Source organism: Patagioenas fasciata, chromosome Z (assembly GCF_037038585.1).
Source record: "Patagioenas fasciata isolate bPatFas1 chromosome Z, bPatFas1.hap1, whole genome shotgun sequence".
NCBI lineage: Eukaryota > Metazoa > Chordata > Aves > Columbiformes > Columbidae > Patagioenas > Patagioenas fasciata.
Genome location: NC_092560.1, coordinates 29,789,969 through 29,816,682, shown reverse-complemented (window position 1 = coordinate 29,816,682; position 26,714 = coordinate 29,789,969). Strand labels below are relative to the sequence as shown.

General features: G+C 37.6%; 1 long non-coding RNA gene across 1 annotated transcript in view; it reads left to right on the top strand.

The window, feature by feature from the left end:
- The window catches only part of LOC139826397 (uncharacterized), a 125,435-nt gene extending 108,446 nt beyond the window's left edge, over positions 1 to 16,989 (top strand). The window contains exons 2-3 of the long non-coding RNA XR_011736426.1: positions 16,412 to 16,453; positions 16,698 to 16,989. This is a non-coding gene — a long non-coding RNA (uncharacterized lncRNA). The remainder of the gene's footprint in view (positions 1 to 16,411; positions 16,454 to 16,697) is intronic.
- The last annotated feature ends 9,725 nt before the right edge of the window (positions 16,990 to 26,714 follow it).

The following is a 26,714-nucleotide window of genomic DNA, read 5'->3' as shown; positions in this document are numbered from 1 at the left end:
ATAAATAAAAAACTGATTTGGAGTGACGTAGTGAGGAATTCAATCACCAATAGTTTAGAGCTCAAAACAGAATTAATCCTTCTTGAAAAAGTTAGCTTCCTCCAGGTGGATTTCCCCACATCCTTTGAGGACATGAAGAGCCCCAGACTATCCAACTGTCCATACATTTGCATCTAGACACAATAACTTTTATTGAAGTCCCGATGAATTGCAGGTTTATCTTGCCTTTGATGATTACAACCATCTGGTGCTGACCTGAAGTAACTAGCACATGAAGGTTGTGTTATTTTGGAAAACAGACATATGAGTGACCTCAACATGCTCACTTGTGGTCTAAGAGCAAAATAATTTGTGCTGAGTGCTTCATGCAAGGGGCAGAATGAGCCTAGTTCATGTCTCCTTGGAATAGGTTTGTTTCTGCCTGTTTGATTCTTGCTTTTCTAATACTTTACATTTGTAAAGTATTGTGTCATATTTACATACCAATCTGTACTCTTTATAAGTAATATAAATGCATTCTGTCTAGTTCTGTGTTTCTGTCTCTGTACAATTAAGCAAGCATTTGATGAGAGAAATCTTTTCCATAGCTTCTAATGCTTTTTGTTCACAAAATGCACTTGAGTAGAGAACAGAGGTGCAAAACTTGTAATGTGTTCTGAGCTGTGAGGTCAATGAGAACAAAAGCCTCTCCGGCACTACATAGTCATTAAAAAAAATTCCTTCGGACACAATTCACTCCAAGAAAAGACAACAGATACGAACTGTATGAAAATATATGGAGCCAAGGTGAAGCACATGTATGTGTTTTTAAGAGATTACCTCTAAAAAAAAAGTGTTTTCTGCCAGCATTGTACTGTATTTACACAGAAACTATTCAGGCCTATGTCTTTTCAAAGAAGTTGCAATTTCCTGACAGATTTTTTTACAAATCCTTTCTAACAGCTGTAGACGGAAATCCAGCTACTCCTGCAATGAATGACCTTCAGTGTTTGAATGGCAGAGAGTAAACAAACATTTACTCTACGGAGAAAGCCCTGCTGTGAATGTAACATTAACATTACTGTGCATTATACTCCTCAGTTGGTTTATTAAAAACTAATCCTATTTCTGCACAGCAATTATGACTTCTTAATAACCAAAGCATTTTCTTTAGTAAACCAGTCCTGCTAACACTTCAACGTTAAAGACTGAGTGTCATTTATGAAGATTACATTAGGTAGAGGTTGACAAGATATGACTTCTGTTTTTATGTGCGAGTTTTGTTTAGGCAGTGTTTGTTCTACCTTTCAGAGCATTAGTTTGCATAAATTCCCTACGTCTTAACTGCATAAGCGATATTTTTTAAACATAGCTCTTACACTGGAGTGTACATTAAATATTTGTTCAGCTGATTAAAACAGTTCTACATTTATTTAATGTTTGAAGAGTAAATAGTTTGTTGAGGACTGAAATATCGTCTTACACGTACACATGCATACACTCAGGTCTCATTAGATGGGCTTTTGTTGTGAAGGTACTTCAGGGAGGTGATGCTACGTATTTTAGAGCCTCAGATAAACGGTCTTTTTGTAAGTGATTCAACCCCAATACTTACTGCTAGTAGATGGCACTGACAGTAACAGGCAGCAGAGGTGGTGGGAGAGCCTTTGAGAAGGACAACATAGAACTTGTTTCACATCAGTGAAAACTTACTGAGCATGTACAGGAAAAGAATCTTACGTCTTAATGATATTTCAGATGTAGTTCAACTCTAACAGTCATGTCCTTCGCACTGTACCCTTAGTACACAGTGTTGAAGCAAGAAAACTGAAATACCATCTAGATTATTTGGAGGAATACTAAGTCTGAAGTTGATGCTGGTCGTACACAAAAATTGGCAGTTTTGGAGCAAAAGGTTTCCTCTTAAAGATGTTTGCTAAAGTGATGAAGGAAAACAGAATAAAAGCTCTCTGTTATTTCCAATACCTTAAAGAGGCAGAGGGTGTACAGAGCACAATAAAACAGCTAACACACTTAAATGCAATAGGTAGTTTGTCCATTTAAAACCAAACTAATTTATGTTCCTGATAATATGCATTGTATGTCCTGTTTCATGTGTATTCAAAGCTGATTTTGGGAATGAAATGAAACTACCTGCAAATCAAGTCCAGGCCCTGTCTTTTGTTTAGGCTGTAGGATACTTATATTTCAAGTGACATAGGCAACTCCCTTTCCTATGTCTTAAGCACCCATCTATCTACAAAGACAAAAGTATCTGCCCATAGAAGATCACAGGGTAAAGATATAATTGCAAACAAGGAAAAATATGTTTTCTATTACAAGACAGAAAGCCAAGACATGGATTTTCAAATTGTGTTCACAGATTCACAAGAAGTGTGTGATGGAGGTAGATCCCCAGTCAACATTTCCTGATACACAGGCCTTTTCCTAATGTGTATAAAACAAGTTTTTTTCCCTGGCACAATTTATAAGCAAATGTTCAGACCTTTTCTCACTTGAGTTCAGGTTGCTTCATTTGAGCTGGAATTCCAGTAACAGCCTTTTTTTTTAGGGTTATGGGGCCATCAGTGTCTCATGAACTCCCTAATGCAGTCATCTGAGAAGTGCGGTAATTTTTCACAAACTACAGCAAATTGTAGCATGTACTGGGTTCAGTTAGAACACTGATTGGTGACAATGTTTTTCTAGGGAGTCTTTAAAAAATTTTCCTGATGAATGATGCCAGATCATGAGGGATACTGTACTTAGGCATACTTCAGTAATTGAAAACTGTGAGATACAGGAGTACAGAAGTAATTGCTATAGGATCTATGCATGCTAGCTGACCGCTTACTAGTAGGTCTCATCATAGGAAAGTGTTAGGAAGCTTATGGAACTATTATCTAAATTTTCCTAAAAGCTAATTCATGAAGTTCTTACAGAAAAGGGTAAAGGTTAGCAGTTTTCTTAGGTTATTCTGATAGATGCAGTTGCATCAAATAACAAATAGGGTTATTTGGGAGGCGAACTGTGAAAGGAGACAATGACACAAATAGTGCTTCAGAAGTGTGAATAAAAACAAAGGTGATCAAAGACATATTTTTCAAAATAAATCCAGCTATCTATATTGTACTGAGCACTTGCTGATCAACTGCACTATGTGACTGGTATAATGGTACAATTGATAGCGATTTCAGCTTCTTAGCAATGCTGAATCTAAGTTATAAGACACAAGGTGAATTGGCTCAAAGCTTTCTCTTTTGCAGTCAGTTGGTGCTATCATAGAATAATCTAGGTTGGATGGGACCTCTAGACATCATCTAGTTCAACCTCCTGCTTGAAGCAGGTCCAGTTAGAGTAGGTTGCTCATGGTTGTGTTCAGATTAAGTTTGACTGTCTCCAAGGATGAAGATGATACAACTTCTTTGATCACACAGTCCAGTGTTTGACTGTTCTCATGCTGCAAAAAATGTTGCTTATGTGAAAATTTACTGTTTTCCTACATCTGGCTGCTGGCTTTCATTTTTGACTATGCACCTTCTATTAACTTCTCATTGTGCTCCAATTAGGTAGTTGCAAACAGGAATTAGATGCCTTCCCAGACTTCTCTTCCGAAGGCTGAATAACACCTCACTCTCTGAAACTCTCTTCTTGTTTCACCACCTAATGGCTTGGTAACTGGACTTCTTTCTGAATGTCTACTCTTGTCTTGTCCTGGGGAGCCCAAAATTGAGCACAGCACTCAGATAGAGTCTCACCAGTGCTGAAGAGAGGAGAATAGTCACTTCCATTGACATGCTGGCTATGGTCTTGGTAATACAGCCCACTTTGCTTTTTGTGGGCCTGTAGCTTGCTTCTTCTGAGCTACCATCCACAACTGCAGTAAAGAAACCTAGATGTTTCTTTGAAACATACTGAAAGGAAGACAGTTTTGAAAATTTCCTGAAGCAAGGCAATGGCTGATCCTTAAGCAGTTGTGTGTTGGTACCATGAGGTTTATCTCTCTGCTACTGTTTTGATATGATGTTTAAAAAAAAGTTGAGTTTTGTTTGCGTGTTTGTTTTAATGAAGTTAATATTTATCCGTTACCTTCTCCAAGAACTCCTGAAGATACAAGCGGGGCCTGTGGATCACAGAATCATAGAACAGTTTGGGTTGGAAGGGACCCTTAAAGGCCATCCAGTCTAACCTCCCCTGCAATGATTAGGGACATCTTTACCTAAATCAGGCTGCTCAGAGCCCCATCCAGCCTGGCCTTAAATGTCTCCAGGGATGGGACATCTATCACTTCTCTGGGAAACACCCTCATTATAAAAAAATGTCTTCCTCATGTCTAGCCTGAATCTCCCCTCCTTTAGTTTAAAACCATTACCCCTTGTCCTGTCACAACAGACCCTGCTAAAAAATCTGTTCCCATCTATTTTGTAAGCCCCTTCTAAGTACTGCAATAATTTGTTCCTGGAGCCTTCTCTTCTCCAGGCTGAACAAACCCAACTGTGTCGGCCTGTCCTTACAGAAGAGGCATTCCATCCCTCTGATCATCTTGGTGGCCTCCATCTGGACACTATCCAGCAGGTCCGTGTCTTTCCTGTACTGAGAACTCCAGAGCTGCATAGAGTTCTCCAGGTGGGGCCTCACCGGAGCAGAGTAGAACAGAATGTCCTCTCTCAACCTGCTGGCCACACTTCTTTTGATGCAGCTCAAGACAGGTTTTACTTTCTGGGCTGTGAGTGCACATTGCCAGCTCACGTTAAGTTTTTCATCCACCAGTATCCCTGCGTCCTTCTATGTAGGGCTGTTCTCAATCTCTTCAACTCTCAGCCTGTATTTATACAGGGGATTGGCCAGACCTGTGAGCAGGATCTTGTACTTGGCCTTGTGGAACCTCATGAGGTTCCCAGGGGCCAACTTTTTGAGCTTATTCAAATCCCTCTGGATGGCATCCCATCCTGCAGTTGTGACAACTGCACCATTCAGTTTGATGTCATCCACAAACTTGCTGAGGGTTCACTAGATCCCACTGTCCATGTCATTGATGAAGATATTAAACAGTACTGGTCCCAATACGGACCCCTGGGGGACATTGCTTGTCACCATCCAGACATTGAGCCATTGACCAGTACTCTCTGGGTATGACCATTCAGCCAGTTCCTCATCCACTGAACAGTCCACCCTCCAAATCTGTATCTCCCCAATTTAGAGAGAAGTATGTTGTGGGGGACTGTGTCAAAGGCTTTACAGAAGTCCAGATAAACAGATGTTTGTTGCTTGTGCTGCATGCATTGATGTAGAGTCACTTCAGCTGGGCTATCAGGTTTGTTACCTTCTTAGAGGAACAGCCCTTAATTCCTTCAAGTATTTCACTTGTGTTTTCCTATTGGCTACTACTACTTCAGGAGCTCCTGGCTTATCTCCATTAGACTTCAAGTGTGCTCCATTGTGGCCAACACATCTCAAGGTCACCAACTGAGTGTCCTCAAAAGCACCCTGCCCCTCTGTCCTTAGTGTCTCATCCCACAGCTTGTCACTGGCAAGCCCAATATTGTCCCCCTCCCCCATCACATCTAGTTTAAAGCTCCATCAATGACCCCTGCTACCTCATGAGAAAAGACCCTCCTCCCGCTTTGAGAAAGGTGAATCTCATCCAGCAAACCTGGTTCTGTGTAGGCCATCCCATTATCAAAAAACCCAGAACTGTGGTGGTGACACCAGCTATGGAGCCATGTATTAGTAGACTGTGTCCATCTATTTCTTTTAATGTCACTGTCCGCAACTGAAAGAAGAGAGGAGGAGGTAACCTGTGCTCCCAATTCCCTCACCAACCATCCCAAGGCCCTGAAGACTCTTTTGATGTCCTTGAACTATGTGTTGCTGCTTCATCACCACCCATATGAAAGACCAGTAATGGGTAGTAGTCCAAGGGCTGTACCAGGCTAGGAAGTTTCCTAGTGATGTCCTTAACCCAGCTGACAGAGAGACAACTGACCTCCCTAAGAGGAGGGTCTGTTCAGCATAATGGACACTGTTAAATCACAGCTAGAATGAGAGGACTGAGCATCACTGATTGCTGTTTAAATTCTTTTTATGGGTAGTACAAATACACAACAGTGCAGAGATTTTTTTACTGATAGTTTCCACTTGGGATCTTTTTCTGATTTAAATATATCCATTACTTAGATCTAATGCAATATATTTTCTTTCACTAAAGCAGTGCTCACTGTCTATGGTAATTTTCCCTTGTGCTACTTACCATCAGCATTGCAATAGTGTATTTCCTACTTGACCATGAATATAAAACCACTATAATCAGTATTTATAAACTGGTGAAGGACAAATTATTTAACACCACGTAATGTATCCTTAAAATATAATTAACGATACCATGACAATTGCCCCCTGCTCTTTTACTAGTTTAGGCTGACAACTTGGAATATATTGCTGGTGATTTGCAGGCATCCAGGAATACCTGACAATGGTTGGTTTTTGATCTAGGAATGCCAGAATTACCAGCAATATTGTAAGGAGCACTTTTTCAGAGTATGTTATTCATGATAGTTACTGCAGAGTGGGCATGTACACACAGTCATTTTAGTGGAGTGAAAAATGTACACAGTATGCATGTGAATAGTTCCTCTTCTGAGCTAGCAGTATTTTGTGCCCATTTTTGAAAGGTATAGGATAATTAACGGCAGGTACAACTACAGAACTATTTGTTCATTATCTGTGCCTGATTTAGTAATTTATTGTTTTAAGTTGTAAACAACAACAACAACACAGAATCCAAATTGTTAACTTTTATATGGAGCTAGTATAAAAGGGGAGAATTGCCCCCTCAATGTGGTGTGAGCGCATCTCTGAGACAGCACTTGCAGTCTTTAATGTACGTGCAAAGACAATGCAATAATTTAAAATAATTTATAGCAAATTATAAACCAGTTTTTTTTTTTTAAAGTAAACTTCATTAATCCAATACTCCTCATGGCAGAACCCACTTTTTTCTCTATTTGTATGATGGCAAGACCTCAATATTGTAAAAGGCCTCTCTGCATATATGTAAAGTAAAATGAACCTTTTTGATATAAAATAGATGATGGCATCTAATATGATGTGTCCAGCTCTCACACTGATTTCTAAGACTGTTAGGACCATCCATCAAAAGACAGAAAAAAAAGTCATGTGCCTCACATGCTAGTGAAGAAAATAATGAAATAAAATTAATAAGGTGATCCAAATACTTGAGACACAGCACATGATAGATACCTTTTAGAATTTGTGAATATAAGAATTGTGCCTTCCTAGGGTGAATGGTTACCTCAACTTCTTTAATGGGTGAACTTTTATCTAGTAAAGTTTTCAACTTCTAAAATGAATTCACTCTTAGAGGTTGCATTTAATCCTTCTATCATCAACTATTTTTCAGGAAAAGCAGAAATTCTCAGATTATGTCTGCTTAATAATCAGTTTTGAAGCCTCAGCCTAGATTCTGGTTAGTCGTGTGGCCAACAACTGGGGAGGAGAGTAGTTGTGTGAGGTATAGGTGTGATTCTGCTGGTGACAATTACAAACAAGAGAATGAGTGAAGGTAAGCACTGACATAAAATTGTAGTGCAATTAATAGTATTGCTTATACAAAGAAGCTGTTACATTTAAAATATTTGTGTACTACATTATTTTCCCATGTTTAGGGTATATGGAACTAGTATTTTTGAATTTTGAAAGTCTAGAAAAGAGCTTTGACTTTGGACCTAAAATGTCTGTCTGTCTGTCTCTGTCTGTCTGTCTGTCTGTCTATCTATCTATCAATCAATCTATGGGTCATCAGCTTAAATTACCTCTTTGCTTTCTGAATGGATGAGCTAACAAGGTAATGTGTGCAAAGTCTGAGCTTTCTGGAAGAACACTGCAAAAATTACTTGCTTATGGTTTACATGTGGACAAAAGTAATTTGCATCAGTTCATGAGAAAAATTTTGCTCCAGGAAACAGATCCTTAATGCATTTTTAGCATCTCTAGATAAAACATCCTGCCCTATTTTCAATAGCAAAAATACAGGCTTTTAAACATAGCATTGCTGTCAGTCACTGGAATCATGCTTAAGTAGGAATAAAATTAAGCTGCATGCAGACTTACATGCCTTCCTCCCTCAAAAAAAAAAAAAAAAAAAAAAAAACACAACAAAAAACCACCAAAAATCAAACAAAAAAACGTGTCCTCTCCAACAAGTAAAATCTGAAGCTGAAATATATTTGGCTTCCTCTTGCATATCAGCAAATACGTAGTTGCTTCATTAATCTAGTTTAGCTTTATGTAAGCCTTTAAGTGAGAAAATCTATTAATATGTTTGAAATGTCAACTATAGGAATAATTCACCAACTGTCTAATACAATTGTAAAAAGGGGTGGACATTATCTTCCACTTGCTCTTTCAGTTCAGTAAACTTATTGTAGAATGGGTTTCATACCTTGCCAGTCTCACTGCAGGCATCCTGATTTCTGCTTCTTTCAGTATAGGCCTAAGGGCAAGCCAATGTTTGCTGCAATTTTCTACAATAATAGCAAGACAATTTAGCAGTAATGGATAAGTAGGGAGAAAATTAAGCAGTTTGCCGAGATACAGAAATGAAGCCAGAAAATATTTGGCCTCATGTTAGGCTTCAAATTCATAGTCAATTCATTAGTGTGATTTAGTCCTTGCATAAGGCTTTGAGTGATAAATTTTACTAAAACTTTTGAAATACCAGCTGTAAGAATAATTCACAGATTGGTGAGTAAAATTAAAAGACGGGGTAGAATAAATCCTTCATTTTCGTCTGGTACACAAAGATTTATAAAGGCCCTTGCAAAAATGAGTCCTTCTACTTATGGTAAATGGATAATATTAAAGAAATACATTATAATATTGTACTTACATTTGTGAACCAAATGTTTTATTGGGTCAGAATATTTACTGAGCCTTAATTTTGCTTTTGACTTGGTTTGTTGGGGGATGACTTATAGGCAGGTTAGGCAGGTCGTGGGTTTTGATTTGTTGTGGTTTTTTTTTTTTTTTTTTCCAGATGGAGAACCCACTTGGAAAACTGGCAATATGGTAGGGTTCATCTTGGCTCAAACATAATTGTTTGAATTCCGTCTTAAATAATTGCTTTTGAACTTTTTTTTTTCTTCTATTTTAACTAAAGCACAGTCCCCCAAAAAATCTGATTCAACTGAACAAACCAGCAGGACAGTACTAGATCACCAAACTCCAACTCTTTAGTTCACTGAACTGAAGCTTAAAGGCCACTCAGGTGAAGTAGCTCACCTTTTATAAATCCTATAGACTACAGTCATAACGAGCTAAAAAAATTTTAGTTGCTTTGAAAGCCAGCTTTATCAAATTATATTTAGGTGTGAGAATATTACTTCTTTACTGAGGATTTTATGGATATAGGGAGCTTTGTTGTGGCTTTGTGCCCACTGCACAGACTGAAATCATATGTACATGCTAGACTCCTACAGCAATAATCAAATTGTTGTGATTTATGCTTTATTGGATAGAAGTATATTTTGGTTCAAGATATGTAAAAGATGTGGTTTCTGTGATGCAAAGTGTAGTAGTGGGATTTGCATTCTTGATTGGTTTTGTTTGGAAGATACTGGGCATTTGGAAGCCAAGGCACCACAGAAACATATGCAATACTACACATAAGAGGCTGGGAACTCAGTAAAAAGACTCTACTAACCTTTCTCCATAGCAATCTCTGACAGAATTGGAAGTCAGTAGATTGTAAAAAACCCAAAACAAATAGAAGGATAAAATAGCTAAAACCATAACCAACCTAACATTGCCTTGAGATATCTTGAAAGAAATACATACAACATTTCTCTTTGCATCTTTAAGAAGGGTGTACCGTAGAAAAGAAAGTTGATCTAAAAGTTGATTTTTCTCACAGTTTATGTCCTGACATGCTCAACGAACTAAAACTTAAGTTGACTAGTCAAAACCCCACAAATTATGAGATCATTAGCAAAATCTGAGCAATTCAGCACTTCCTGTAACAATTAAATTTGTGAGAAGATGGTTGGCACTTTAATTCAGAAATTAGAGAACAGGCTTTTATTTGCTTAAGCATCCTGACCCGAGTTTGGGATAAGCTAACTGAGTTCATATCCGTCTAATGATCTGCTCTTTGATGAAGCACAGAAAACGAAAGGAGAGACTGCTGGAACAGCCAGAGCAAAGCCTTCAAATTTTCTAGTCATTCCATGAGTCAGCCCTATCAGATTAACTTCATGTGGAACGTGCATTGTTGGAAACCTTCAGACCCAGGAGGTCCAAGGCAATAAAGTATTTGGATCTCAAAATCAAGCTAAATCTGCGTTTGGAGAGCAATTTGATAATCATTGGAAGGCAAGACAGTTCTGGCAATATGGAAGAAGATTGCAGAATGTATTATATTACTACTAACCTTCAATTCTGAGGAAATCAGTCTTACAAATACAAAGAGAATGACAGTGCTCAGAGGAACTTTCCTTCCTTTTTTTGAAGAAGGAAATGGTGGTTAAAGGTAACTAGAACCAACTAATTTGGACAGAATAAAATATTATTTTAGAAGTAAAGCCATGGATAAATAAAAGGGAAGAAATCTAGGGCTTACTATAGTGATATTACTTTAAAAGAAAAGAAAATTAAAAGTTGAAGAGCACATGGGAAAGATTTAATATGCTTAGGGAAAATAGTACCTTTTTCTGTGTTAGAAGGATGTAAGCATTGGTCTCATAGGGAAATGATACAAGTGGCTGAGTATCTCTTGTAGGAGACACATATTTCAGCACTGATGTACTCAGCAGAGATAAGAATCAAAGTAAGGCACAGACTGCTAGCGTGGTTATTGTCACTCTTAGTAGTTGGAAAAAACAGCTATATAGACAAGGTAATCTTTTGAAAAGTAGTTTGTAATTGGCTAAGCAACACTTTTGTTTGTGCTTTGACCAAAGATAATCCTGTAAAATGGCAGGATTGTTCTACCTCAGAAAGCTGCTCTTATTTTGGAAGCTGTTGTTAATACCAAATATTTTTCTATGCTGAGTACTTTACTGTGATTGTGCAGGTTTCGTTAACAAAGTGAAGTAAATGAGTGACCATTATGTAGATGATGCTTTTATTTGGGGGAAAAATGTGGAGAGAATCTGTGTAGAAAGACTTGCTAGCCTGTAAGCTAAAAATCCTTCACACATAATGTGCATGTTTACATCAAAGTTGAACAACAGAATCATAGCCTAGTACATAAACCTCTAGGTTTAAACTAACTAAATAAAATTAGTTCTGTGCACATATATATACATATAGGTGTTAGAAGGGAGTCATAAACCAGAAATTCATACATACAGAGAAAACAATGTGGTGGAAGTGAGTGACAAGGAATATTAGTTATGCCTCAAGTGAGTGTCCATGAACCCATTCCCAATGGAGGTATATTGTGGAGGACAAGACAGCATTTCCACAGGTCCTGGGTGGGAGGCAGAATATGTGAGTGGGCGTACAGGCAATCTTTACCTGAGGCTGCCTCTGGCAAGAATAGGGTAAAAGCTAATGCCCCCCAGCCTCGAAAGGAGGGGCCTTGTGACTTCACATGGCAGCAGCAGTGCCGCTGTCTCATGGAAAATTTGGGAATCCAAGTACTGTTGAAAGGCACAGAGGAATTGATTGAACATCGTTCACAAACTTACCTCCTTGGTAAAATATAAACACTCTACATATTTTAGAATTGTTTTTCAAATGTTGTGGTTGATTTTAGTCTCATAAAAGAAGTTGTGGTATTAAGATTTCATGGTTTTGATTCCCAGACTGAGAATGTGTATGGATGTGCAGTTCAGGGGCACTTCCCTCCATTTCAATAAGCTTGTTTTCTAAGCTGCACCAAGGCCACATATGTACTAGCTTGGACTACTACGCAGAATATTGGATACTGAAACAAATCTAGTTTTACCTCCCCCTCTGCCCAGGCCTACTCCCCTAAGTCTTTAGGATTTATGCATAACAAATATGACTGTGATTTTTAATTTTTTGAGGTCTTTTATGAGAAGATCTTGCTCACTAAATGGCAGAGAGCTAAATCCACACTGGGAGGACAAAATACAGTACTGTCCTGTGGGGAATTGAACCTTCACTTTAGGGCAATCAAAATGTTGAGCTTCAATTGCTGAGTATTTCCCTGTAGTGCAAATAAAGAAGAGAGAATAAAAAGAAGATGGGAGGTGGAGAGAAGCCAAAGATAGACAGAATGACGTGTGAGCTCTAAGAATAGGGAACTGATGTACTTATGCTTGTGATAATGGTATGTGTGAAGCTAATAGATAAAGCTGTCTCTTTAGATAATGCTGCCAAACAAGCCCAGCTGAATCACCGCAGCAGGCCTGAAAATTCAACCTGCCTCCCTCCCATTATTCTGTCTTTCAGCCTGATGCATGCTGAAGTGGCATGCTAGAAATGGCTCTCCTTGTCTGATTCTGCTGATCCTCCTCTGCTTGCCTCCCCTCCTGCCCACTGTGCAGCCCTGCCAGCTGGTATGCCTCCTCCTCCTCCTCCTCCTCTTCCTCCTCCTCTTTGTCCTCCTGTTCTTCCTCCAGCTGGTGCCACCTGGTACAGCTGCTGGCTGCACCATGCTGAGGGAGCTGGCGCTTGGGCTTCTCCTGTCCTTCTGCCTCCTCTTGCTGCTGGTGCTGCACAGGCAGCTGCTTCCTTTTCTGGGGAGACTCCTCCCCGTAGGGGAGCCTTCTCAGTGCTTGTGGCATGATAGAAATACACTCTGCAGAGAGTAGCGAGGATATTTACATGTGCAGCAGTGCAAGAGGAAGCTCAGGAGCTTATTTTCCCTTTTGCCAGACAGTGAGGGTCTGGTAGATATGAAGTTGTATTTCAGGCAAAGGAACATTTTGCACAGGGACATCAGTAGAAAGGTATAGAGGAGGTCATAAGCCATAGTAATAGGCACTTGTTCTATTGGAGTCAAAAGAACAATTAAAAAAAATTAGATTTTGTTTCTCATTGATTAACTGCATGCATTCAAGTTCTTAATCTACTGTGGATGAATTTTTACCTTCGTATTAAAAATGCTGAGGGTTTCATTATCTGTCATACAGTAGATCTAAATACCTGCAAGTGTCAGAATATTCTTAGGAAACTAATACTAAAATTACAGAAGATAGGAAATTGATTTGGGAATCCTTAAATACACAGGATATAACCTTCACTGTTTGATCTCTCCTGCCTTCTTCCACTTTACAATTTAGTCCATGAATATCTCTATTATAGATATATCTATCTATATATCCATGAGAGACCTTGTCCTCTTATTGAACTTTTTTTTTTCTAAATTTTTTTAAAGCACAGAAGAGTAAATAGGTCTGTTGAAAGCTAGAAAGAATGTTTTACTGAAACAACATAACATCCACTTTTTGTCTATAAATTTGCATCCAATTAAAATTTTTATCATTTCACATTCTTGTTTTATTTAGGAACTTTTCTTTTCTACGAAGAGCTCATTTGCCAAATCATAATTTTATTGTGTTATACAGACTACCCACCATTTCTATTCACATATGAATATAGATGTTGTAACAGAGCTCATTCATCAGATGTAGTTTATAATGTATGTATTTTTTTTTGTCATGCCGGTCTTCAGGACAAGAATGGCTTGAGATGACAGGCACAGAAAATTAAGAGCTCTTGGGAAGTAGGGAGTAATGGGTTTTGAAGAGAGTGAAACTTTTGATGAGTTGACATTGTCACACTAGTGAAATAAATGCAATTTTACTTTAACATAGTCAGAAAATGAATGTTTATGTCTCTTATGATTTAAAAATACAAAGCTAGTATATAAAAGCGTGTGATATTATTTGACCTAGACAAATGGCTTTGGAGACAGAGATATTTAGTAGAAGAACAATGCTTGTCCAGTACATAGTATGATAATGACTTTCATTCTCAGTGTGACAGTGATATTTCCTGAATGAAACCTGAAGACTTTGAAGTATTTTGTGTAAGTTTATCTTAAATGTATCAAATGCTGCTTTGAAATGTACCAATAAATACTTTGCTGGGCTGAGGCCTTTTTTCAATGACTGTGTTAATAATGCATACACACTTATAATTTTTAAATGTAGAAGAAGAATGTAAAAGATAACCGTAAAATTAAAAAATTGACTGTGAACAGAAGTTTTCAAATAAAAATAAATAGCTTATGTACATCAATCAGGGAGGTTTCAATACTGTGATTTTCAGGTTTATTACTGCAACATTTACAGCACTATTAGAATATCATCAATCAGCTTATTTTACATTGAGTCCTATGAACACATAACCATGTCACAGTTTTTATGGAGAATGCTACTTTTGTCTTTTTAGATACCTGTGTTTTAGAAGACTAATTTTTTTTTTTTTAAATAATATAATCTACATTTAAGAGTTGCTTTAGAAAATTTCAAAAATTAAAGGCTCTAAGAGATGGAAACTTTGGTGTATCTATATGCAGAAACATAAACTGATCTTATGAATGATTTGTGTTTTAATGGCTGCCTGTTGGGCTGTTGACAAATCGGTGGTCAACTGCTAAACAGAAGGATTTGGCTGTTGCTGTTTGAGGAAATGGAGCTATGCATAAATAAACAACGCAACGTCTTCCTGGGGCTTATTCTATGCTTTTATTGTGAGTCCTCCCCCTTCTCCTTCTGTGGAGGGTTAGCATACTTTTCCAATTTTTTTACCACTTTTGCTTAACACTAGCTCCTTTACTGTATATATGTTAGCAAGCACTAAAGGATGTTACATGAAATATCAAGAGGAGCTTTCAACTACTTTTATAGAAATGTCTATATTATGACTAATATCTAGGAATTAAATAATGAGCACTCTTGGTTTGTGTTTTTATCTCATTTGAAAGCATGAGCTTGTAGAAATAGCTTAAGCATCTTTATTTAGCCCCTTCCATCACTCACATTTAACCGATTGTATATGGTCCAGTTATTAAAAAATAATAGTTCTCCACTCCCAATTTCTTCCCCTTTAGAGATATGAATAATTGAATAAAACCATTGCAAAGCAATAAAAAAAACAATGCAAATACATATGTACAGATGAAGAAATTGAGTCTAACTTTTCAGCTGTGGCACATTGCAGCCTGGACACCATGTACCATGTCTAAGTTGAAAACAACATGTGTGGGCCTCTGCCCTTCTCAGGAATGTGCTTGTGTCACCAAACACCAAAAGCCTCCTCAAATTTTTTACAATGCATGAATCTGTGCTTTCTGCCACAGGTTGCTCTAAATAAGAATAGTCTGTTTCTATTTAACTTGCCACTGGAACATTCAAGTGAACCAAACTACTATTTATTGATGAAACGCAGTATTCATGTTATCTATCCTCAGTGAAAACGAAAGGCAATGACTGTTTATGGCAGCACAAGATTAACCTTCCTTTGAGAAGCTTGAAACCATACATTGAGCCTGAATGATGGGTTTTATACATAATACTTGGAGGCAGTAGTTCCATGCTACCTGAGCAGCTGAAAACCTGGAGCTTTTCATCCAATTAACATATGAAATATGTTGATAATATCATACAATTTTTAAACCCCTTTCTATCCTATATTACATGTTAGGCACCTTAAAAATCAGAAGTTCTGAACAAACTTATGATTTTTGTTATATGTCTGCTTATACCACAATATCCTTAACAAAACCACCTGCACCCTTAGATTGGTCTGGGCTCTGTTCTAGCTAAGGACTAAAAGAAGGACCAATCATCACCTGGTCCATATCAAAGTTAAAGAATGTATTTATTGAAACAAAAGAAGGATTGGATTAAGAGATTACTTCATTTGGCAGCACTTCCGTAGGCAAAAAGGACATTTCCTTGTATTGATTTTTAGATGCAGTTCCCTATTCACCACAATTTAGTTCCTGTAGTAATTGGTATGAAATCAATATTTTTTAATTTACCTGACAGCCCACATTCCAAATGAACTTGTTTAAACAGATAGACCCTTTAGTCCAAAGGATACCTAAACTCTTAGAAGGGTTTTCCATGAGAAGGAATCAGAAATGTTTGATTCCTGGAAATGTGAGCTAGAATAAACCATCTCAAAGCAAGAGTAGGAAACCTCAACTTTATTATAAAATCATTTAGGTTTCTATTCCAGAATGGATTTTGATGGAAAACTAAATGAATCATCTTATCTTTTGTTTGTGAGGAGAAGCTTGGAGCAGCTGCTGAGCTTTCCCCAGACACGACGTGTGTTCTGAATGGTTGGACACTTACGGTTGGCCTGCCATTGTTATGCTGCTGCCTACAAAGATGTGTTTGCTCAAGGGGTCCAGTCATCACGCTAAATAAAATCGTTCACTTTGCCTGACAAATATTGACTCAAGCTGTTACGTTTTTATGTATTTCAGAGACTCACAATGTTTGAGAGCTCAACAAGCAAACAAGAACAGGTACAGGAAGTTATTGTGATGTTTTGGACTCGTGTTTGTTTTTCTACTGCTGATGTATGTTCTCCATTGTATATGGCTTGTTACTAATGACCTTGTTTTATAGTGCACTGTGGCTGATAAGGCCAAAGTCTTTAACAGAATACAAATACATTTAACATTTCCACTTGAAGAGTTTATTTTAATTGTATTTTGAAAAGTACTGTACCCTAAAGGTGCTCTCTCTCCTCCATAATGTACTTTTTAGAAATAAAAGAAGAAGAATGGGAAGTATAACGGGATGAGGTGTAATGGACAGTTCTGTATTCAATTGGAGCTCTATCTGATAGTACCATTCAGCACAAATCTAAACAATGCTGAGCCATGGAAGAAGATTAAACAGAGGGTCAGAAGTCATGGTTTTTCTCTATGTCTGGTTTACTCTCTTCTGTGAGGGGAGGAAGAGAAACAAAGCATCGTGAAAAAACACCTAAAGTTTCTGAGCTTTTACTGGTGTGTTTTGTTGTTGTTTCAGGTTTGTTGTTGTTGTTTATTAGTTTTGTTTGTTTGTTTGTTTCTCCTTTTGTACAACTGCAGGACCATAAGCATTCAATATTTGTTTTTCAACTGAGGGATTTTTTTTCCAAATTACTGGCTTACAGGGTGTTTTGTTTATCACTTACATTACCCCAGAGGTAATATGACTGTAATATGAGTCAAGATTCATCTTTGGAACTCATTGCTAGAGTCAGCATTGTGCAGTAGTTATGTGAAAGAACTGTTGACAAAACAGCACTACTTAAAAAAAAAATTGAGGCAGAAATCTGTCAAGAAGTTTAGAACATGCTGGATTTTATTATGTTGTTTAACAAAAATCAAGTCATGATTTCACTTCTGTTTCAGTTTTTTTGCAAGTAAATTAAGGTGGACTGCTGACCTTGGGAGAACTGGCCAGAGATGGCAGGAGATGGAAGAGATGGTATATTCTGAAATATTCTGGCCAGTCCTGGCCGCAAGCTCCTGGTCCTGAAATAGGATAATTTATCTCACTGAAGGTTTAACTTATTTGTTTGTTTTTAGCTAAAGCAAATTACTGTGTGAAATAATGACATGTATCAGACTCGTATTATTATTGCTAACTTTTTCCTGCATCCATGTGGGGATTAGAATCTCATCTTTTTGGAATATCTAAGCAAATATTTAGATACAAGTGAAAGAGTTTATGTATATTCAAAGGCAGAGTGGGCAAGAACTTGAACAAGAGATCACTTGGGGACTACAAAATGTGTGGGTCACATCAAATTCAGGATATCCTCCAACCTGAAATATTTGGAGACTACAGGAGAAATATTTCATATGCTTGCCTTGTTCTTACTCTTCTCTGAGCATCTATTTTGGCTGCTGTTCAAGAGGTAACACAAGCCTATGTGATCCCTTGCTTGGAACCAGGGAACTGAGTCTTTATGCTCATGCATGTTGTCTTCAAACCACAAAGGATGATAGGGTCTGCCTGCAACAGCTCCTGAGTTGTAAGAAGAGCATTAGAAGCATTTTGTTTTAATGCTGTGCTGAGTATAGCTCAGTAAAACAAAACATTGCAGGTGTCATAACCACAGAAATACCTAAATAAAAATCCATGAGTGTGTTCAAGTTACTGAGTCCCACAAGAATGTCCATACCTTCCTGAAGACAGTCCCCAGAATATTAAAGTAACAGACAACAGGATCCTCTTGCACATTCTAATCTATGAAGAACATAAGAGAGACATCACCTGTCTTGACCTTTTAATCATAGTAAGACATCTTCTAGTATAGTGTTAAAAAGGTAGACAGATCTACCTGAGATTATAGACAGGAAAAGCATTTAGTTTCTTCAGAGGAGATCTCCTAGTTTCTTTAATAGAGTTACTTGGTCATATTTAGGTGTGAAAAAGTGAACAATCCAGGAAGAACCCATTTATTAAAGACCTGACTGCAGAAAGATTGTCATTTGCCCGTCTTATAGCCAAATAAAGAATGGAAGCAGGGTGATATACTGAGTGTATATTCTCCGGTAATAAAGTTGCTGTGTGATATTTAAACAGACCATATGTATTTTCGTCTATGTGATATGGGCTGATATATGTGCAGCACAGAGCTGAGACATATGTCTGCTTCCATAATTTTGGGACTACGCAAAAAGGAAGTAGCTTAATTATTGGGGTGAATGTGCCTAGTTAAATTTTACCTGTTGTAAAGATGGTTGAAGTGGGTGTCTTACCAGTAAAATAAATGAAATGGAGAAGTTCAGAGAAATAATCTGAATATTGTTTCTAAAATTATACCAACTTGTATTTCTAATAGACCTTGTAAAAAATTTAGAATTGTGGAACAGTTATAAGAATCACATGTTGACATTCTATAATCAGTGTACACAGATTGTCAACAAGAAAGATCACAGTGACTGAAAATTGTTCTTTTGATGAAGCTGGAACCATAGGAGGAGGATAAGCTCTGTTGTGAAGTGTAGTGTTTATTCAAAACTTTACTAGCCTACTTGGGTTGTGAACATGTTAATGGTTGTCAGTTAATAATATGTTTATAAGTTAAGAACTAAATCTCTGAAAATCAGATATAATCTATTGTTTATTTCAGCATTTTTAAAATGGCAAGGCTCATAATTCTATTAGAAACTGAAGAGCTGAACACATATTTTAAAACTCACATTTCAAATTCTGAGGTCAAAATGAGAATTTGTTTGCTGATCTCTAGTCAAGTAATTCTTTGGAATCATTGCATGTGAGTTTTTGCTTTCTAACTACAACAGTTTATATTGCTAAATCTCTGTGTACTATACGGATCAGGAGAGTACATAATTGCCTAAAGTTCAGTGGCAGAGGTTAGGTCACTCAGTGCTTGCTTTCTTCAAACATGCTGGTCTCTTCAAAAACATTGTTAGAGCAACTGTTTTTTACCTTATATTTTCCACTTACTAAGCTGAAAACTTCTGATTTTCTCTGAAATATAACAGAAGACTGCAGGTACAACGTTGACCCCAAAGTGTAAAAATTTAGAGTATAGCACAATTGAAAATGGCATGATTTTCTGAAATTAAATGTGTGCAGTACAAAGGAGAAAGTTTCCTGGGATAAGTACAGTGATATAACTTGTACAAATATTTAAGCATACAAACCACTCAGACCCTAAAGCCAGGTTGTTTGAGGAGCAGGTGTGGCTGAAAAAAAGGAGAAGAATCTTACACAGGATGATTACCTGCACTTCTTTGTCTGTTCTTGCCATTTGTATCCTTTTCTATTATGTCATGAGATATCGATTGATGTAACTAGAATTCTAGGATTTAATTACAATTTACATATCAAAGGTGCTTGAGGGCTGTTCAGCAAAGGATTAAATGTAACCATTATGACAAGACCTTTACATGGTAGCAATACTGAGACAGTATTTGAGCTGTTACATTTTTTCTTTCTTGCTGAAGGATGAAGGACATTACAAAGATTGTGTTGGAAATTATGGCTGAATCCTTACTAGTACTCAAGTCTTTCACAGTCCTTAGTGGTGCTTTGTGTGTCTGCGAGAGCAACTGTATCAAGGCTGTGAATGAAAGACTGGCATCATTCTCTACCAGAAAACACCTGGTTCCACCCACCTCCTGTATTACAGCACATGGCAGAAAGGAGGCCATGTGAAGGGCAGACTGCTCCTCTGCCACATGGCTTCCTGTCCACAGGTTTTCTGTCTATCACCTCCTTCTGGGTAGGTGTGGGTTATTGTTCCTGTTTTTGCACTGCTTCTACAGCTTCTGTGTCAGGGCAATGACAGTCCTTGAACCTGTTTATACTGATGCCTTAACATTTTACATGCAGTTTGTGTTTGCATAAGATTTTTTACAATTTAAGTTCTCAGAGAAATAGACTGTCTAGCGACCTGGAGAATGAAAGCTCTACTAGCCTCAGCCTCGCTTCAGCTAAAGGACGAAGTTCAGGAAACAGAAGTATTTGGAGAAAGTAAAACATTGATTAATGGTATGGCATCCACACTTCCTCCTTCCTTCCTTGCACAAAGCCTGATAGATTTATTTCAAAAGGGATAATTAGACTTCTACTTAGCAGGATGCAAAGTCAAGATGGCGGGTAATTTGAGATTGTGAAGGTAATCATTGGTTTAGGCTGACAGGACTGAGGGAGAAAAAATGCAGGCAGTGTAAAGAGCAAAATGAAGGGTTTTGAACTGATTGGGCAGAAACAGTAACGAAAAATAAGCAAAAAGATTTAATGTAACTTGTGTAACTTCTCATAACTTGTAACCACACAATTTTTGGCTGTAGTGAAGCTAATGTTGATAAGATTAAAGGGTACTCAGTTACGTGGGTAATTCTTAGATACTCATTAGGAAGTTGTTCCAACATTCATCATACGATGACGTTGCTGAATTACAGCCAGAGGCTGTAAACTGCTACTAAAGATACCTTCTGTATTTACAAGGAACTAGGTTTGCATGGATGTAATGAAGACAGAAAACTCTGTTTCCTCTTTGTTGCAGGAAGCAGTAGTGTTCATGAGTTCTAAAAAAAATTTTGTGAGTCCATGACCAGCATTAGTTGATGCTTTGCTAATGGTGCGCGAAGTTGGGACTGTGCTTGTACAGCGGTCGTTCAGGCTGAGAGAATGAGGTACTTCATAGCAGTCTTTTGTACTCTTTCACCATATAGTTAAGAAAGACTGTGTAGAAGTTTGGAATCTCTGTTGTGCGACAGCAGAAATAACAGCAGTAATTTAATATGTATCTGTTCCAGTTCACTCCATTTTTGTATTGAGAATGAGAAGATGGGAAAATGGTTATGTCTGGAATTTTGAAATGGGGTGCATAAAAATTCTGGATTATACATCTTCAAAATAACTTGATGGAAAGAAAAGACAGCTCTCAGTAATAAGGGATACAAAGAAAACATTTGAATGAATTGGCTTTCCCTGTACCATAGAACATAACAGCTACAAGACGGGTAAGCATTTTTTATCTGTCTACCTCTTGAGAACTTTATAACGTTGTTTTTTCAGGACATGACTTGCCCTTTTTTGAAGTCTAATCATTCTTTACAGTTGGTTAACTCCCTCATTAAAGAGCAGCTAGATATGAATTTTCCTTGAACTACTGCCATACTGTGTTGTCTTCTGTGTTTTATATCTGAGTCATGATAGATATTATTAGGTTATACAAATGATACAGAACTCAGTTGCAGTGTATGGAGTAACTGCTAGATCTTTTTCTCTAAAACGCAGGCATTTATTTTATGCTCTCTCCTTTTTTTTATTTTTTCCTCCCCCAAAGATATCACATTTTTTAGGCACATGGGATTGCATGGATTTCAAAGAAGAATCCAAAGAAATTTCTTTAGGGGAAATGAATGTTATCTTTTTTTTCCCAACATCTGCGTTGTCTTCTGTAAAAGAGCACATCAGTTCTGTTTTCAGCCATGATAACACCCAGGACAGATTTCTCCAAGTGAGCTGAGCATTGGTCTTGTTAAATTGTTTGGCTGACTGTGAGTAATATATCTGTGCACTTCCCCCGGGAATGGTAATTACTGTGTGCAATGTGCACCTCTCCCGGAAATAACAAAGTGCTCTACAGTAAGGAGTATGGAATCAGTCAAGTCAGGAATACATGCGAACTTTGAAGAGAATATGAACTATGTTTTCTTGTTGACAAAATACTGACAGGCTTTTGTTTATGCTTTTTTTCTAAACAAGGCTTAGCCAGACATAAATCAATATGGCAGCATTTGAATCTCAAGAACTAACAAGAACGCAGTTTTCAGTGCTTCATAACTACTCATTATGTTTATTTCCTAGTTTTCTTTGTTATTTGTTTCCTGTCTCTGTTCAGAGCCAACACATTTTTGGCTTTCAATTTGAAGCTTGAGGCACTGCCAATCAGCAGGAAATATAACACTGATAAGATTCATATGAAGTCTTTTGAACTGTTAAAATCTCTGGATGGGAAATGGATGTTAAATTGTTTACGTTTGGCACAAGAAGAAAATGTTCCATTTTTAAATTCAAAGCCTCTCCACCTTTGTAAATGAAAACAAATCACACGGGTCATATAGAGTTCCACTTCTGTAAAATCCATCATAAGTCTGATAAAAGCTTTTGTAAGTCAGCAACTTTATCTGTAGCTTGTTTCTAAGTCATTCTGCAGCTTAAAATAAAGTGGCCCTTTGCCCTGTGTCCTTTAGTAAAGTACTGTATCTGTAACATGTTCACAACACAATAAAAACATTAAAATGTTAAGAACAGTTTTATTAGTGTTTTAATCATTTTAAAGAGATACACAACATTTCTGCATAATTTTAAATTTTGCATGTTAGTCCTGCACTCTAACTTTATTGAGCATATATATTTAGACCTAATCACTCCAGGATCTCTTTCGACTTTGTTTAGTTTACAAACAAGAATCTTTGGGGATGACACCCTCCACTGAATTCTGTGACTCTACGAATGTACAGAGAGTGGGTAAGGAAAACAGCCTGTCCCAGTTTTATGAACACTAAAAGCATTGGAACTCAAAGTTAATGTTCACGTTAGTGGGGTGGTTTTATATCAGTTCTTACATGTGTGCAAGATGTAGCTCAGGTGGATTCTGGATGGCAGCAAATCTTGAAGGTGTAGCTGAGAACAGCATTACCTTTGGAATAGTTAAGCATTGCTAATGAGTACTAATCATGTGGTAAATCAGAGAGTGAGAAGCAGTCTTTGACATAGCTACAGGCTACGGAACATCTTATATTTCAAATCCAGCAGAAGCTGTAATAGCTGAAAAGAAGTTTAGGACAGACTTGCCAAGAGAAAAGCACTTCAGCAATTGCAATATTTTCCAAGATCTGCAGGAAAGGAAACCTGTTTGGAGAAGCTTAACCTTGAAGCTTTGTGACATTTTGAGGCTGGATGGAACATCCTGTCGATGACGGATATGGTTGAATAGACACTAATCTAATTCAAGGAAAAAAGTATCTTGAAATTATAATTAAAGGTTATGCAATGTTGGCAGAAGCATGATTCCAGGTGTAAGACTTAAGCTACTGCTTATGCTCTTATCGTCTTTTTTTTCACTTAATGCAGGAATTTTCATATGAAACGTTTCTTTTCAATGTTTTCCCAAGCAGAAATCACAGAGCTACAAACATTGTTGATTACTGAAGATTCCTACACCAGCTTTGCTGCATGTCCTCAAGGATGTTTTAAACCAAGTGTCTGAGGATATGTAAAATTAACAATTTTTGTTTCAAGGGACTTTTAGGCCAGATGATTGAGTATTGAGAAGTTTAATGGATGTAGAGATTGCAAAAATTCATGTTTCAATTATTTTTCATTTTTTCCATGGAAGATTAGAGAAGACGAGTACAATATTATAAGCTTCTGTTCAGTAACTAAGAGAAACATCAACAACTCTTCCGTTGTCATTGAGGATTCTCACAGAATACAATAATTTTTAACAGAGTGTACTTGAAAATAAAATTAATTCATTAATGAAATTTGACATTGGATTTGGTGAAGGTGACTGTATAACAGATGCTTTACTAGCAAGATGCCTGACTGTATGAACGCAGTGAAGTGCTATAAAAATGAACATTAAAATATTTATTCAGACAATTAAAAAGAAAAAAAAAATTAGTTTGTAATTTCATTGTGTGAAAGAGTACTGACCCTTCATACCAAATGTATAATTCTCAACAGGAGGACAACTAACCACTTTTTCTGAGTTTATGCTGGAGTGCCTTTTTGCCTTATTAAAATGACTGAGTTACACTGGATAATGAAATTTGTCCTCTGTCTGAAGGATGCTTTCCCACACCCTGATGATGATTCAGGATAACTGCGGCAATATTCTGTCAAGGCAAGCTGTTTGTTAATTGGGACAACAAAGAATTAGAAGATATGGGGCAGAGCAGATTGTGCAAATGTTCTTAGTTTTCTTGTTTTACTCACTATTGTGAAAACTTTTAATACCATTATGACGAAATAAATAGTCTGCTAAGTTGGGAGAATACGAAAGGGGCACTTTTTAAGCACAAAACTGATGTCACTTCAGTTCTTTTGGATAACATCTTTGATTTGTAAAGATATTATTGAACTGAGGAAATGATTTCACCCTGCAGCATAAGCACCACTTGCTCTGACGAAAAAAGTTGGTTGTGAAATCAGAACTGGAAAATCAAAAGTCAGCATAAAAAAAAAAAAAAAAAAAAAGGTTTTTGCCTAGTTTTATGAGAATAGCTGAAATTTCTCCAAATAGAATGTGCATTATAATTAGACATTCATGTGTCTTCACTAACAGCTACAACCTCATTGAATTCTGTAACAGTTTAGTGCTCACTGGGGCTGAATCTAACTATCTTTTTAAGAATACTGGTGAATACAACAGCAATACTGGTATTATATAAATGACCGGTTATTCTTCCAGATTATGGCTTGAAGACACTTGCTAAAGATGGAAAACTATATATTTCTGTCAAAAGTTTCTGAATAGTTGCTATTTGGATTTCTAACACGGCATTCAACTAGCATTGTAAGCTCTTTGTACCAAGTTTTGTGTAATCTTGTCTTTAACTTCTGGATGACTCTAACTTTCTTAATTGTGTACGCAGAACTTGGAGGTTTCTTAAAATTCTGGTTATTTGCAGTTGCTTTTGATGTGCCTGTAGCTTTCAAGGTAAGCTTCCTGGAGGAAGGCTTGGGAAAACATCAGCCCACTGTTCAATGTGGTAAGGAATTTGACAAAGAATGACACAGAAAAGGCTGAGGTACTCAATAACTTTTTTGTCCCATTCATCACTGCTGAGACAGGCTTTCGGGATGCCCAGGCCCCTGACAGAAAAGGGGATGTCTGGAACAAGGAAGACTTACCATCAGTGGAGAAGGACCAGCCTAGAGAACATTTGAACAAGCTGAACGCATATAACTCTGTGAGGACTGACAGGTTGCACCCACAAGTACTGAGGGAGCTGGCTGACACCATTGCAAAGGTGTTCTTGACTGTCTTTGAAAGGTTAGAGCAATTAACAGAGGTTTCTGAAACCTGGAAGAGAATAAATGTGATTCCTATCTTAAAACAGGAAGATCTGGGGAGCTACAGGCCACTTGACATCACCTCAGTACCTGGGAAAGCGGTAGAGAATATACTCTTGGAATACATTTCCAAACATACAAAGAACAAAAAGTTATTTGGAGTGGTCAACATATATTTATGAAGGGGAAGTCATGCTTAGTAAATCCAGTCTATAATGAGGTGACTCACTTGGTGGATGAGGAGAGAAAAGTTGATGTTGTTTCCCTTGACTTTGGTAAGGCCTTTGACACTGTCTTCTGTAACACCCCTGTAGACAAGCTAGCAAGGTACAGGTTAGATAAATGGACAGGCAGGTAGATTGAAACCTGGCTCAGTAGCTGGTCTGAGGCCTCTGTAATCAGAGGCACAAAGTTCAGTTGGAGGCCAGTCATTGGTGTTTTACTTCAGGGGATGATACAAAAGTCATTACTTTTTAACATCTTCGTTAATTAACTCTGCACTGAGACCCGGAGGAGTAGTAACTGATGTGTCAGAGGGTTGTGCAGGGACTTTGACAGGCTGGACAACTGAGCAGAGGGGAATCTTATGTCATTCATTAAAGGAAAATACAAGGTCTGCCTTTGAGGTGCAACAGCCCCAGGCACATGTATGCACTGGGAGGTGACCTGATGAAGAAAAGTTCTGCAGAGAAGGACCCAGATATCCTATTGAACAACAAGCTGACAATGAGCTGGTAATGCATCATCTCAGCAAAGAGGCCTGACAGTCTGCTGAGCTGCATAAGGCAGAACATTGCCAGTAGGTCAAAGAAGGTGATCTTTCCTTCTACACAATACTAGTTAGGCCACATTTGAAGTTCTGGGTCCAGGTGTAGGTTCCCCATTACCAGATATGGATTTAGTGGAGTGACTCCAATGGAGGACTGGAATCAACAAAGTTGATTAAGGAACTAGTGCATCTCTTATACGGGAATAGTCTGAGAGAGGTGGTATGGTTCACCCTGGAGAAGAGAAGGCTCAGGAAGGTCTTCAAAATGTGCATAACCAATGGTAGGAAATGGAGAAGAGTGATCCAGGCTTTTCCCAGTAATGCCAACAGACAAGATAAGAGGCACTGAGCAGAAACTGAAACACAAAATTCTATCTGAACACAAGAAAACTCTTTTTTATTGTAAATGTGATCAAACATTATCACAGGTTGCCAGAGATGTTATGGACTTC